This window comes from Scomber japonicus, chromosome 14 (assembly GCF_027409825.1).
Source record: "Scomber japonicus isolate fScoJap1 chromosome 14, fScoJap1.pri, whole genome shotgun sequence".
In the NCBI taxonomy this organism is placed as follows: domain Eukaryota; kingdom Metazoa; phylum Chordata; class Actinopteri; order Scombriformes; family Scombridae; genus Scomber; species Scomber japonicus.
Window position 1 is genome coordinate 16,854,293 of NC_070591.1, and position 16,586 is coordinate 16,870,878.

At 43.2% G+C, this 16,586-nt stretch overlaps 1 protein-coding gene across 5 annotated transcripts in view; it reads right to left on the reverse strand.

Annotated features, from left to right (window-relative positions):
* The window catches only part of zmiz1a (zinc finger, MIZ-type containing 1a), a 102,654-nt gene that overhangs the window by 58,436 nt on the left and 27,632 nt on the right, over positions 1-16,586 (reverse strand). For 4 of the 5 annotated variants that reach the window (XR_008322933.1, XM_053333400.1, XM_053333401.1 and 1 more), the window contains exon 3: positions 5,752-5,826. The exons of the other annotated variant lie outside the window; for it this stretch is intronic. The gene's annotated coding sequence lies outside the window, so the exon portion shown is untranslated. The remainder of the gene's footprint in view (positions 1-5,751; positions 5,827-16,586) is intronic. 5 annotated transcript variants of the gene reach the window in all.

Below are 16,586 nucleotides of genomic sequence, written 5' to 3' on the forward strand. Positions count from 1 at the left end.
GCAACTCTGACAACACGAGGCTGGGTCTTCCCTCACTTGCTCAGCTGAGCAATCAGGTCACCTCATCTTGACAGACAGTAACACACGCACACCCCCGACGTAAACACACAGACACACACACACACATACACACACACACACACACACGCGTGGACACACAGTGCATGCAGCCCGCAGCTGTTGCCAATGATGTCAGTCCTGATTTGGCCAAACTAGGCTTTTGTTTCACAGCGTGAACACAGAAGAGAGGAGGAGGCTTCATTTGGCAGGGGAGCAAGAGTTTTTCTGGCTTTAAGATTGTTTGGATTAAGGATTAGCTACTGGTTGCTGACATGAAAATCTGAATGCAATATAAAAAGACATTTGTTGAGCTCAAATTAATAAAACTGACAATTTTAATAATCAAGTCATCTTTGTGGTCATTTCTCAACAAAAACGAGAAACATTTGGTTTTACCATCTCAAATGTGAGGATTTGCTGATTTTATGACCTAAATAATATTAAATATCATTGGGCAACAAGCAGACAAAACAAATCAGATTTAAAAAAATCTACAGGTTAATCAAAAATAATCATAAATTAACTTTTTTTTTTCTACAAACCAGGTAAAATAAAATATGATATGTTTTTGCATGTATATTATATTTGATGCCAAAGCACTTCAATGTCAGTAATACTGTGTGTGTCATATCTTTAGATGTGGTGTGAACCATGTTATATAAACGGCAGAGAACACACAGCATAATTTTACACCAGTCTCAGTGCGCTAAACTGTCAAGAGACAAACGAATATAAAAAGCAAGCATCTTCAGCAGGTTACTGACACCTCACTGTAATGAGTTGTTTAAAAACAAGTACAAAATCGTTTCAGTAAAACACAAAGTTAGAGACCGTTCCTCTAGTCAAATGCCCCCCCACATCCCCTCCCACCTCTCTGCCTTCACCAACATAAACACACAACAGACAAACACCCTCTGCCTCCAACCCCTTGATGTCTGTTGGCAGAACTGTCTGAGGAGCTTAATTGGTACTTTCTCATTTTTTCCTCTTTCTCACTCTTACTTTGTCACTCTCTCTCATTCAGCTGTGTGTGTGTGTGTGTGTGTGCACGTGTCTGCTGCAGTGTAGAAAAAAGCATGTATGTCTGTGTGTTTTCATGGCAAGAGGACAAGAGCGTGGGTGCCACTAAATGAAACAGAGGCCGGAGCAACTGCACACTCTGTGGCAATGTGATAGGGTGAGCCAACTCGGTTAACCAAATCTTGGAATGAGCCTCAACTGAATTAGGCGTACGCCACAAACGCACGCGCATACACGCAGGCGTGCACAGACACGCAGAGAAGTTGTCCCGGTGCCCAGGCAGCTTTCCTGCTGCCGATAATGAGGAGGTTTGGAGATGTGCGTTTGTTTGTGCGGATCTAAAACACACACTATAATGGCTAACTCAATGGCTTGCACACTCTGCCAATCACACACCAGTTTCAGTCAACAGAAGCAGCATTCTGCTTACTTCCACATTTGTGCACAGTGGCTTTCATTACTACACACTCAGAAACACACACAGAGTCAGATATCGCACCTGCTGACATGAGATAAAAAACATAGCATGAGGCACTCCTCTACTGAGCTATTATGCTACCAGTGACATTTTCGTAAATAATCCTACTTCTCCTGACATTTCATGCAGCAGCTGGTTACAGTACATACTGCTATACAAGCGAGCCTGCCTCTTGATCTAAGATGTGTCTCGTGGAAGCCCTGCAGCCAGGGCTGCTTGTTGGAGCAATGATTTGATTAGGTTTGCGCTGATTACAGTCTTGTTGGTTACAATAAACGGCACTATCAGAGAGAGCAAGAGGGAGTGATTGAGAGTGGGACTGTCAGTTTGTCAGGCTGTCGAGAGCAATGTAGTATTGTATTTGTGTGTTTAGCAGAGGTGTGCGTGAGATGAATCAGCTGGTATCAACGAGCAACAGCAGTGAGGGTAATAATACAAATCTGTTAGCAGTTACCAGCGCTCGGGAGAGCAATACGATGCCGTGCACAAACTGGGCCCTATGAGTCCAATCACGGCACAGGAAAAGGAGCAGCGTAAATCTGAGCGGCTCCCATTTCACAAATAAGGCTATCACAGACAAACACTTTTAATGGCAAGTGCCTTGTCTTGGCATTGTGTTTGAGAGCTGTAGACGTTGCAGCAGCGGCGCAGCAGCTCAACCGCGGTGTGCAATATTGCCTGAGAACAAATAATCTGAAAAGCTTCAAATGCCCTCTGCCTTTGTAAGCTTTATGAAATATTAACCAAATTAATCTACAGTCTATTTTTTTTTTTCTCTGGAGAACATACTGTACTGCCAATGATTACCTGGAAACCAACAATCATTCCTGAGATTCATTCTAGAAAATGCTCCAACATTTTTGATCTCTGAAAGCCAGGGGTAATTATTATCTTGCACATATCATGTTTTTATTAATTAGGTGTGGGCCAGTTGAGGTGACAGCCACAGAGGCACCGGCATCTCTTAAACACAGTTTATTCCTGACAGTGTTGGGTGGAACACGTCATTATAACATTATAGGGCTTAACAGCCAGCAGTCCAGCATCTGATCGGAGGTCAGATTTGTGTACCCCATGAAGATATTTTTAAAGACTGATATGATACCCTGTTTAGTAAAGCAATTTCTAGAGGCCTCAAGGCAGAACAAAAGGGCAGAGTTCACCGAGAGCAGAAAGCGCTTCAAATATGTGGCCAGAAAAAGAGGGCTGTAAAGTAAAATAGAAAATCATTTGAAGGGATTTTATAGATTGCAGATTTAATGTCCCTCTGATGGAAAAAGAGAGAGAGAGATCAGGATTAATCCTCTTAGCTGTTTGTTTGGTAATCTGATTTAGTCTGATTTTTAGGCTGCTATCTCTGGTTGTGGTTACTGATGCTGTCTCTGGATCGACCATGGCCATTTTCACCTTCAACACCCCCCATCTTCCCCCCTCTGGTATATTAGGGTTTGGGCTTGACATATTAACAAAATATCGGTATAAGTAAATCCCGAGCGCAGATCACCAAATCCAGCAATGTGTCTGCTTATGAAATGATTCCCCACTCTGACATCGCTCCAGAGAGGCACGCTACGGCTGTCCCTGCTCCAAATAAATGACCTACTTTGCACATTAACACACATTTACATGCAGGCAAGATCCAGGGCAGCTTCGTAGTTTCTGTTCCCAGCTCAGACACATCTCGCTTTAAGTGCAACGTGGCTGCTGTCCAATTCTTAGAAAACGCAGCCCCTTTCTTGACTCTCCAGCCATCTTTGAAGGGATCAGTCAGGCAGCCCAGCTGAATGGAGGCAGGGCGAACCATATTTCCTTTCAACCAAGCTGGAAAATAGGTGCATAATATGCGCCAGGTTCTCTGGCAGAATTGTGCTTTTGTTGTGCAAGCGTGTTAATGGAAGGTGAGGCTGGCACAGAGGCCCACCTAAGGTGCTCCCGGCCTAGGCAGAGTTATTTCCAGACCACTAGCCCCTCCCGTCTCCTCCACCTCCACCTCTGGTGGGGAAACCACACCACTGCACAGGCCCCAGTCACAGACATAACTCAAGAATGGATCCATTATTCACACAAGCTGTTAGGGGACTGGTACACAAGGGTGGGATGTGGTAGTGGGACACGAACAATCACTTTTACTTAACTAAGAATTGCTCAAGCAGGCAAAAAACGTAATTAGAGTCAATTTTTTTTGAACAAAAGAAAACTGTTCTCAGCTTCTTGTCGTGCATCTGTCATATGAATATCCAGAGTGTGGTTTGAGTGATGTCAAGTAGTAAAAGACGACCCCTGCAGAAAAGAATTTGCAGTGTGTCCACGTGCATGTTCAATGATAAAATGATATGTGTGAACTATCGCGGGCCATGTGACTGTGGACACACACTGAGACACACAATGCAAATAAACGCAACATCAATAGCAGAATGAAAGTCAACACAGCTTTAGACACACGTCATATCAGCTTTAAAGGACATTTGACGGCACAACACAGCTCCACACAACTCGACATGGATGAAAGTACAGGTGCTCTCTCTTTCACTCACACACACACACACACACACACACACACACATAAACACATACGCACACACAGACACACACACAGACACATACACACACAGGCCAGATTGTATACAGGTTTGCTCATGGACCATGATAAGAAAATGTGGTAAATGCGTAATCTGATATGCATGACTTGAGGTTTCTCTCTGCCTTTCTTTTCCTCTTGGAAATCGCAGGTTGCATCCATAATTTACACCAGCCTCCGTCTGTTTCTCTCTTTTCCACTCTGCTCCCTCCCTCTTTTTTCTCTCTCCATCTCCCCTTCTCTCTCCTGGCAATCTGGCTTTTGCAGCTTTGCTCATTAGCATATTGCAGAATGTGCAGATGCCACCAAAAATTATTCACCTTCCAGCGCTTTGATGCCGTTTCACATGTACACAAACTACACTGTCGACATTTTGCACAGTCTCCCAAACAAAAGCAGAGGGACAAGGTCTCCTTTTACTTTAAAGTGTTGGGAGGCATAATGGGACATCCTTTAGTCTGATGTTTCCTCTCATCCTAATTCACCCCAATTACAGTAGGCATCACGTCAGTCAAAGGTTTTTAGATGCTGTGATGAGGATTGATGGAGTGTTTCTTCGCAGCCAAGGTTTAAATGAACACTTAATATTCATGCAGTCTGAGGGATAACTGAATTTATAATATTCATGCTGTTCAAAGGCTAATTGAACACAGTATTCCTGCATGTTTCTGCATGAAGTGGAGCCCTGTTCTGCAGAGGAAGGAACATGACTGGAGGATGGGGATATGGGGATTTGCAGTTGTCCTCCTTTTGGAGATTGATATTGATATTGATAGAGGCAGATCAATAGCTACACATGGTATCTCACCATTGGCTCAGCTTTGCTAACAGTGCTGTTCAGGTATCACACCCTAGGGACAGCTTGAAGAGCCAGACCAGTATCACCACTGTAGTACACATGCATGGATGTGGACTTGTAAACATCCTTCAAATGGGCTTTTTTCTCCTGAATCGACCACATCAGAGGAAGAAGAGTGATATGGTGAAGTGCGGAATGACTTACTATATCACTCTTCACTACTTGTTATGTGCTCTTGTGACTGACCGCCCTATTACCTGACAAGCACCAGCTGTCTGCCATGCTAAGGGGGAAACAGCATCAATCCCAATCAAAACCTCAATCCCGATCATGTAAATCCTCGTGCTTTCATTTATAACAAATGGCAATGGCGTGGCAATTAATTTAGTATGTAGGGACGTGTATGTGGTCCAACATTGTTCTCAGAAAGCATTTGACAGCGTAGTATCAATTTCAGTATCAAAGGAAAATGGAATGCCTTGGCGCTTTTCTTCAAAGATGATTTAAGTCCTTGTGCCTCAAAACTGAAAAGTCTGTATGTTTCTCGGCTCTTCTGAATCTATATATGTTCTGTTTTTCTTTCATTCTTGAAAGCACATAGCACTCCATCTCAGTTACTGTGTAACACGATCATCAGCGCTTCCTGTCCAAGGACAAAACACCTGTGTGTTTAGCAGCTGGTATGACACAAGAAAAGACCAAATCCAAACTGCAGACATCTTTATCTTGTTTGCAGAAATCATGCTGAAGCATATCTGTGACACCCTACAAGCTGATGCTTGGATGAAAAAATAGGTGATAAATCAGGATCCTTACCAGCGGATGAGGATGTTCCTGTGTTCCCTATTAGGCAAAATCCGTCTCTTAATCCTCATCAATCAGAGAGCGAGTCTAAAATGAAACAAAACAGAATTCAATGCACATCAGGGAGTGTGGCAAAACACAATCTGCTTTTTAGTGATAGGAAAACAAGACTTGGGTGGCATCATTTATCGAGATGTAATAAAGCACCCTGTCGTGCATCTGTCAGATTGGAAGCGAATAACAAGGACTGACAGGGCTGGAGAGAATGTGCATCTCTAATCCCCGCCAAATGTGAAACATAAAATACTTAAATGACAAATACAAGTTGATTTCTCGTCTTCCTCGTGAGTGTTTTGCACCCATCTAGTTGCAGAAGCAGCTGTCTTTGAACTCTCCAGGCTCTAATCATGGAGGAATATTTCTACTGGCTCATCCCTAACTAAAATGTGCAGATTTGCTAATGGAACGACCATTCGCGGACTATTACTGCACTAGCCTACTTTACAGGACTGCATCTGTAACTCACTTATTCCTGTGTTTGAAACTCCCACATTCGTGTCATTAATATTCTGCTAGACTGCTTCCCAAAAAACGTCTGGCTCACAGTTTTTCCACATGTGTACAGTAGACGGAAAGAAAAGACTTGAGCTATCTTCACAGGCTACAGATTGCCCCACATTTAATTACTGTTAACACCAGCGCTAGCAAGCTAAATACGCCCCCATGATTTATTCATTTTCCCCCATATTTCAGTCAAATTAAATTAGTCATATGGGTTTAATTAACTAAATATGATCTGATATTGTAATTTCACACTTGGATATGGGATACAGAGAAGGGTACTTGAGCACAAAGAAACCATGGTAAACCAGTACTCATTAGAGGCTCTTATGTGTAGTCATGTTGGCATTACCAACAGCAGCATTAGCTGAATGATTGCTCTTAATCAAGGTTTACACGCTGGGAGGTTACCTTTATTCCTAAAGAACTGGGATCACTGTGCTCACACCATTATTCATTGTTGCTATTAGTCATTGAACCATAGCTAATACAAGTAGCTCCCCTCATATTGTCTAGGAACCTTCGTTGGCTCATTATTGTTATTGCAGACCACTGAACTGCAATTAAGGAAAATAACTTTTGATTTTTCCTGTTTAAAAAAACACCACAATAAAACAGTTCTGTTAATGGTGTCTCACCACACAGATAGTTTTGCTTTTATTTGCCCACGTTTTGAGATATCTGTATTATATCCAGTTGTAAAAAGAGACTGGAGGGAGGGAGAGATGCTGCTGAACTTTTTAAATGTCACTTTTGTAATGATGGGAGGACGACAATCTAAATTTTACTCCTATATTGTTTTGAGGGTGCAGGCTGAAATCTCAAGAGACAGATATGTCAAAACCTGACCAAATAAAAACCAAAAAAAAATATCTTCATGGCTACCAGCCGGAAGAGGAAAGTGAAAAAGAAATCTTTTGTAATTTGGGTGAGGCAAACTATTTGAGTCAAAGACTTTATCTTTTTCCGTGATAAGAAAAATGGTTTATGCTAAGATAATGTCACACAATGTAACAATTTTCATCCATTGCAAACATGCTTGAGAAAACTCTGGTAAACAGCGTGTCCCTGAACACAGTATTATATCTATTTTCAATCATTTGTCAGTGTTTGTGTCATTGATGCTCACACATTCAACACAGGATCTACTGTGGGGTTTCCTATTCAATTGCACCTGGTTATTTCTATGCCAATGTGTTTTCTGTTGTCTGAGTAGCTCTAAAGCACAATATCTAATGCTGGTGTTATTTCCCACTCATACAAAGGCTCACTGCAGCTAAATGAGCTGCAGTGAGTAATATAAAAAAACAAGCGGTAATTTACTGATCTCCGGTAATGAAACATGAGGCCGGTGTGGCATGTTTTCTCACTCTCACAGAGAGGAAATATGGCTGCTGAGAGCTACGCCTGCTTGCAAAACACTGTCACACCGCCTCGCGACACAGTCAGAATTATCAGAGAAAAAACAAATGGAGGCACTGATTCACTAGTTGTTTATTTACAGCCCTCTCCGGAGAAGAAATAAATTCCCCCGTTGAGGCTTTGTTTCCCCATCACACGACACAACGGGATGCATGAGAAGAGAGGTGAGCAGGCCACACACACACTCAGAAGGAGAAGCACACATACAAATGCAAGTACACACGCACACACACAAATGTCTTACATCTGGATTAATCTCCAATGGGCGTCCTCTTCACAGATGCCATTAAACGTAGCAGAAGGCGAGAATCATGCAGGAAAGAGGCTGCCATCTGAATAATTTATTCAGAGGCTCATCTTGTCTCACACCAGGGGGATTTCTGCTTTCAATTTACACTGTTTTCCTCCCCATATTCAAATCAGGGAGCAGATTTGTTGTGATTGGCACACGGAAGGTCAACGTTAGCGAGCTAGCGTCAACGCTTTCCTTGTGGGCTGGTGTGCTGGTCTATTAGCACACTAGGATAGTGTGTGTGGCAGTCTTTGTTTACCTCAGTGTGTGCTGGGTGACACTGGAGAATAGGCCTATGGAGCGCAGAGACAGCAGTGTGTGTCTGAGCTTATTAGGCTGCTTTCCAAGGACACAGGAGGCTCTAGACATTACACTGGCTGGGGAAAAAACACCATTGCTAATCATGGCAGGAAGATGTTAGGACAGCAGACAAGACAGACAGAGACAGAGAGAGAGAGAGAGACAGAGAGAGAGGAGGAAGAGAGAGAAAGTGGAGGAGTCTGGGATGATAGCAAAAGGGAAGGAGGCAAGGAAGAGTTATAGAAAGCGGGGAGAGCGCAGGATGAAGTCATGGCTCTCATGCATGTCCTCACTCTGTGTGTCACAGTGGGACTGAGAAGAGGACGGAGAATGGTTCAGTAAGGCACAGGTCATCTGTGACAGGATGAGCTGCCATTAGCCGAAGGCGCACAGAGCAACTGACAAGCGGGGGGAGGAAACTCCTGGTGACAAACTGCATTTTCAAGTGGTCTGTTTGAAATTTCCACCATTTGAAGCAGCACAAAGGATCCGTTTTGTTGTTTTGTTGTGTTGGTGCTGTTGTTGTATGATTCTTTGGGGAACAGATCAGTCTATTTTACTTTATACTCAACGTAGGTGGCGTACACGCAACAGAGACTGGACATATCTGAGACATGAACGTGTTTGTCTAAAGAAACTTACTCTGCTTAAAAAAGGGGCATCTCATTCTCGGAAATGTAATCCAAAAAAAAAAAAGGTTACAAGGTTTGCTCGAGGGAAACTGTGCTTACCAAGCAAAATGCCCTTGTCATTTCCAGTAGTAAATTGGTATGTGCTAGCAAGCGCTGATGACAGGACTTGGCTGTTTCTGCCGTTACAGGCATGAATGGCCCTGTAGTAGCCGAGCACAGTGCAGCAGTTCAACAAGGTCTCTTTAACCAGCTGAATGACAGGCAAGCAGACGGGCAGCAAGCCAACCACAGACATTCAGCTCTGGCTGCTGTAATGATGCCAATTCAGCCAGACCAGAGAAACCATGTGACGAGGGCAGAATGAGAGTGGGAGAGGAGAGTTGAAATGTATGAGCGCATCTCGTGTTAGGTCACCAGGCTGTGTCAGTCTTCTCTTCCAAGTATCCCTCCTCCATATGTCTCCACTTTATCATCATTGTCTAACAGTCCGCTTATGTTGAGCCTTTAAAAATGTTATGTTGTCTTTTTGTCACTACGGGTAGTCTATGAATGTGTGGCTTGTTGCCTTGTTAAACTTTAAATGTCAGTGTCCACAGCCCTGAGCGTTGCATCAGTAGCCCTTTGCACCCTGCGCCTTGTGGAAATCTCCGTGCAAACTGAGGGGAAACTCAGCGCCAGTATGACACAGCATGGAGGAATGCACCAGCGGATGTGGCTCTCTCCCTCTCTTTCTCCTTAGCAGTCAACCCCCCCCTCTCCTCCTCCCTCTCCCGCTGTGGGAAGGTCCATATGCACCCAGTAATTATCAAGGTTATTTTCTCCGGAGGGCCAAATCCCTGTTTATGGGCAAGAGCGTGTGTCACACGGCCCTGGCTGTCAACCCACAGGACGCTGACTCTGTAGACAACCCCGGAGAAAATCGGAGTTTCAGCGACACTGCGGTTGGCAGACTGTGTGCAGTTGCTCTGCCTTTGCTCCTGTTTAACAAAAACATTTGCGATCTTCAGTATATGTGTCATGACCTCAAGTGAGACTGCAAAAAAATTATGTTTCGTGTGAGCTTCGAACCTTTGCTCTTGCCAAAACCTAAAAGCTATTTCTGAAAACCACCGACTAAACCGAGAGTATTCAGCAGCAAAGAGAAAAATTAATACTCAGACAGTGAACTTAAAAAAAAGAGCCCTAACCCAACATAAATGTCTTTGATTTAAATCAGTGTTATTTATTTGTTGCAGACATGAGGGTAAAAGAGTGCAACGTTTTATGTTACTAGTTCTACTGAACTGTGAAAGAAAGGGAAAAAAAGGAGAGCATTTTCTACTATTATTAGTTCAAGTCACTACCTTCCCAGAGCCAGACACTCTGGAGAGTTGTGACCTGGGCTACAGAGCACATTTCCTTTTGGCAACAGCTACAGAGGAAGTAAGATTGTAAAAGGCCAGTGGTTAACAAGCCCTGTAAAAAACACTAACCAATCCAACAAGCTAGGTATTATACCAGTTAGTTAGAGGCAACTTTGTCTTGTGAATGGGAAACAGAGTAGGGTTGTTCTCATGCTACAGTAGGCTTGTCAGCAAACAAGAGCCTGGAGCAACCTGAATTGCGAGCTCAAAAGTAAATTTGCATGTAACAAACTGTTAGCCATGGTCAGCAGTGCACCCCTGCCACTCCCCCCAGCTCCACACACACACACACACACAAATTGGCTGCTCCCTTCACAAAAGCTGCTTCCTCTCTGTTTCATTGCGCGGGCCGGGCTTTGTTAGTGTGCGGAAATGCCTCCAGAGGGAATGAAAATACTGGCAAGTCCCTGCAGCTCTTTCTGGAGAGCAACGCAGCGAAAAGAGATGGGCCCTGCAGCTGTAAGATCACACACACACACACACACACACACACAACCACACACACGTATGCCAAGTGCCCATGTAGGTGGAGGGCTCAGGTTACGTTATGTCGTAGGTTATGTCCTAAAGTACATAAACACTGGTGTGTGGTTACAGGGCTGTCAGGGCACCGGAGGAGCAAGAGGAAGCCAACAGTGACAGTACAGAATCTAAAGTTGGGACTAATGTTGTCACGGCTGCCACAAAATTACAGGCAACGTCACTGTGAAAGCTCATAACACTGCTAAAATCAGGGGTTTTCCAGCTTGGGAATTCCATTTAGACGATGAAGTGACCCCTGTATCCTATGTTCATTAAATCATGAGTATTGCCTCGTTGAGAGATTCCACAAAACAATCCGGGAAAGGTCAAGAAAAGTTGAGATGGGGCAGAAGTGACATCTTAACTGCAGATCCTCCATCTATCCATTTTCTATACCCACTTATCCCACTCAGGGTTGCACACATTCACACCAAAGGTCAGTCCAAAGGTCATCTTACCTGCATGAGCACCCTGAGAAAACACAAGCTTACACTTCAGCCGCCCCAGTGGGTACAAATCTTCAACCTTCATCATAACCACTGCGCCACTGTGCAGCACAGTACTTCCCTATGCTCTTAAATTTTTTTAATATTCCATTACCTCACTCCGTGACCATGTCGGTTGGCCATAAACACGTGTTTGTAATCAGACGACAGCCCTCCAACAACAGATGATTGCAATCAAACAGTCAATGGCCAGCACTTAAGGCAAAAACACTCCATATTAGTAAGAAACAGGAACCAGTGATTTAAAGGAATACATCATGTTTTCAAGAGATTGGTCAATTGTTCAAGTAACGAGAGCACACTGAAATCATGCATGTGCTTCACCCTGTCTCTTCAGTATGTTAAATTACAGCAGCCATTATGACTATTATTATAATGCAAGAAGAAAAAGCTTTTAGTAAACAGTCATCAGTCACATTTGGTTGTGTTGCCCTGCAAATGAATAAACCATATAACATTAAATATATCTAATACACACTGTAAAGATCATAGCAGACCAGTGCAGGTTACCTTTTGATACTACTGTGGCTGAGAATCCCCTGCAAAGTGATTTTTCAGCCCTCCACTGTCTCTCTGCACCACCCACACTCACATTCAGTTGACCCAGGAAATTCAAAACAGTACGCTATTTTTGTTTAATATTTCATGTAAATTGTACCTCCTACACAAAACTGACAGACTTAGCCGCCTAACGCCATGTCTTTTCAGTACAGCTGCTGCAAGTTTTTTGGAGATAACACTAGTCGCCTACTATCAGTCAACACTCTGTGTTTTACAACCTGGGTCTTATTGTCTTATTAGAGTTTGACTGATACACAAAATCATTATGTAAACCTGCAGTAGTTTCGTATTGGGAAAGATAGCTGCTGTAATAGACAATTGGGATAAAAACTTTTGATGTATCCTTTCATTAAAAATAACTGCTTTTGATAGTTGGTTTGGAGAGGCTTCACTCAAGCGGTTTCCAGTAAAGCACTTGTATCTATTATCTCTATAATGATGTGGTTAGCAATAGATATGTTGGCTATAAGAATTACAATTAGATCCACTTTCTAAAAGTAATGTTGCTTTTACAGCCAAAAGGTGGACTTTGGACCAAACGACTGACTGCAACTGTCTCACCAGGGGAACATATCAGGGGGAAAGCAGATTTAAGATGCACTGGCAGAGCGGAGGAGCTTTCAAGACAGCTGCTCGAGTTTCTCTCTCTGTCACTCTCGCTCACACACACACACACACCCCTGCAAACACACACTCCACTCCCTCTCTCCTTTTTAGCCAGTGACAGCAGGCACCCAGCGATGACATGAGGAGTGTCTCTGGCAGCCAGTAAGGCAGCACTAAACAGACAGAAATATCTGCTCTGACAGACGGACAGACCGTCACCCACTACGACATGCATGCAGCTGTCACTGAGTTTACCGCTCCTCTTCCCAACCCTCGGGTTTGATTTTCCTTTATGTAACTCTCTCTCTTTCTCTCTGCTGAACAGTGTTTCCCTCTTTTTTTTTCTTTGTCTTTCTGATATCATGAACTATATTGAAAAGCTACTCATGGCCAGAAAGGAGGTGGAGGGAGGTGAGGGGGCGTGGAGGGGTCAAGGGGGTGGAGAATCTGGAGCTGGAAGGACCCAAAGATCAGCAGCAACAAGAAACCACTGCTGCAATGTGCTGCGTCAAAAACTGGGCTGTGGCCGCCTGTGTGTGTTTGCATGGGTGTGTGTGTGAGAGTGTGGGCATGTTGCATAAATCTGCTCTGTGTCAACAGGTTGTCAGTGACCTCTGAACTCTATGTTTAAACACACATGAATATGACTGAACCGCTAATGTTGTGATTGGTGCAGTGCTGTGTCTGCTGGCATGTAGATCTTGTTGCTGTTCAATTTAAAGATCCCGGCTTTAAAACTATAGAAAATCATTTGCACTCATGCATTTGCAGGCACACCCATGCGCCAAATCTTCGCTCCATGAAGAGAGATACTTTAATTGCTTTGTTTCAATGGTCCCCTCTGAATGGGAAGAGAAGCTGGGGGCTGTAGTTTACAAGACACATCTGCAGGTGTTGCATTTCAAACTGAGAAATTCCAGCTGTGAGAAAGAAAACATACACTAACACAGGCACACAGATAGCGGTATATACAGGCAGATTGTCTTTCTGTCTCTTCATCGCTCACATACACACACTGCAGGTGCAGCGCTGTTCAGTACGTTCCTCTGTGGCATCGAGCCTAAAAACGAAATCTCTTAACATCTGTGTCTCTTTCTATACAAGTATTGACTTCAATCTGAGACAATGCAAAATATAAATATACAAAGCTGAAGCAGTATACTGAGCACAAGAATGAGAAAGAGAGAGCATGTGCTTATAATCGGAGCTCAATCAATGTGGCTGACGCTTCGTAGCAAGCTTACAAGCTACAGGTCTGACAGAGCCATAAATACCCCAAAATAATGTGGCTTAGGGTCATGTAGGTTTCAGATAACCTCTCTGTGGCCAGTTGTGGAAAGACTACTTTACTTTGCTGCCATACAGCCACTTGTATCCAGTATCTCACCCATACACACATTATAGTGACTGTTAAAATAGCTCATTTAGAACAATTTGCAACCTTTAAATTCAAAAACCTCTTGGAGCAATGTCTTCTATGAGAATCAAATCTGTTTGTTACAGCTGAGACTCAAGTAGTTTGGAGGATCTTTGGTAGCATGTCTCCTAATTCACTGAAAGAAAGAGCAATCAGCTAAGCTTCAGATGGCATCCGACATACGACGGATTCAATCTCCTTTCTTCAAGCGCCTCTATTGTAATGTTCTCACACACTGGCGTGTATGCCGCATTGCACACATTCTGGATAATCTATGCAAATATGCCACAGATGGACAAGTATGAATCTAATTGAGCAACATATGTGTCGCACTCCTAAAAATAATAATTCTTGCACCTCCCTGTGTTTTTCTCTCAACCTACTTCTGTCATCCTTCGTTCATTCATTAAGAGTTACGTGTGACTGCGATGCCGGCATAATGCCACAACATTTGTGAAATTATTCAAATGAGGACACTATGTTTCCTTTGTTTACTGCCTTGAATAGTGACTCGGAAACAAGCTTGGAGTATTCATGAACAGCATATCTCACTCTCACTCCCATGCTACAACTACCACCCCCTTCTCTCTCCCCCTTTCCCTCTCTCTCAGTGAATCCTGCCACGGCATTGGAGGAACGTCCCGGCCATTATGAGAAGCCATTAATGAGTGTGTGGCGTGGCGTGTTGTGATGCGAGGCATATTACAGCCATTCATCAGAGCCGGGAGACACTTGACAGGCGGACAGCCAACAGGTTGTGTAATCATATAACACAGCCATGTCAGGCCTGCCACGGCTCCGTGTCCCATTCAGGCCTCTAATGTTGTTTTCCTCTGGGTAATTGACGACGCCAGACAGAGAGACCCAGTGATGGATAACATCGTGGACCGACGGGCTCACAAAGATGGCGGTCTATCGGAGTGATGTCATTTCAGATTGCATCAACATTTGGAGAAATTCCTCTTTATTACAACTTCTTTTCCAGTTTTGGCCATCATTCCTATCAGTTATGATAACATTGTATTAATCAAAGTAACTGCTGGGATCTGGGAACAGAGCAACTCGGCTAAAATAAAGTCAGGACAAGAAATACAAGTGGTTGTAAACAAAGACATTAAGCCAGATTAACTAAACCACTTCGCGTGGAGCTGGAACTGCACTCAGAATGTGTGTAATCATCCCTCATTGCACAGGGGACAAATTCAGTTGAACCAGGAATCACAAGTGTGTTGAATGTTAATAAGTAATTAGTAATAATTTTACTTTTCTTCTTTGTTTTCTCTTCCAAATAGGTTGCACAACCTGTCTGATCATGTGACTGCTTTTAGCCTCATTGGGTCTATTTTTCGCAATGCTTTGTTCCCAAAACTCAGCAGTACAGTGTTATTTTTACCAATAGGAATGATAGGTATGATGTATGAAACCTGAATTTAGCTTGAAATAAAGTGAACATGCAAGATGAAAATCCAGGATAATCTTGGTGCATTCTGATCTATTTTAGTCGGGCAATTAATGTAATAAGTTTAATGAGTCATAATTGAGTATAGGGGGGAAAAAAATCTAATCTAAATCTTGCAAAGAAAACCATTATTAGACATTCATCTAAGTTACAACATGAATTATGTCAACACCTGACAAAGTGAAAATGTTGCTGTTGTAATAACAATGTAGTAGGAATGCCATCTGACACTCAATAATGTGTTGCAAATATTCCATCTCACTCTGCACAGCACAACTCTCAGCTGCATCAGATGAGTAGAGGTGGCCCTGAGGCAGTGTTAGACGCTGTTAAAGGATAGCAAGTATCCTCGCGCAACCTGTTCTGCTCTGTCCCTAAGCTGGAAAAGAGAAGACAATGTTCTCTCTCATCCTCCCACTCTCACCACTTTATACCTCTGCTTGTTTGTGAGATGCCTCTCGCTTTGTGTATGGTGGTGGTGGTGGTGGTGGTGGGGGGGGGGGGGGGGGAGGAGATAACCACAATGAATATCACCAGCAAGGATAAAAATACACATTTCTCGAATATCATCACAGTCACCTAAGCTACAGCGCCCTAAGGTGCTACCCTTTAAAGTACGAGTCTTTATTAGACATATGTTTTATCTTTCACCCTCTCTCTGTCATGAGCATGCAGTATAATGTACACATACACAGATGACAGTGGAGAAACACAGGGGCTGCTATGTGCTCTGCCATCCTATGCATCACATGAACACAGTTACCTCAGAAAAACTTCACTCTGGAACAAGAAGAGGAAGAGAAGGGGAACAAAGAAAGAAAGGACTCAAAGTGGAGGGAATGAAACAGATGAAAATGAAAAAGGAAGCTGGGAATGGGATGCTAATTCCTTTGGCGAGTTAATCCCTCAGAGCTTTGACATTCTTTGCTTTATCTAGGAACGCCATGTGGCAATGACAAAATCCAAGCACAACATAGGGAGTTGATTGCAGGTCATGGATGCTAACCAGGCAATTAGTCACTCCTGTACTGAGATGTTGATCAAATCACTATTTGATGAACACAAAGTCGTCATACATAACAAACTGGGCCTCCAACTAGTATTTTCACTATCAACTACTGTGTTCATTATTTCCTCAATTAATCGATTAGTTGTTTGGTCTATAA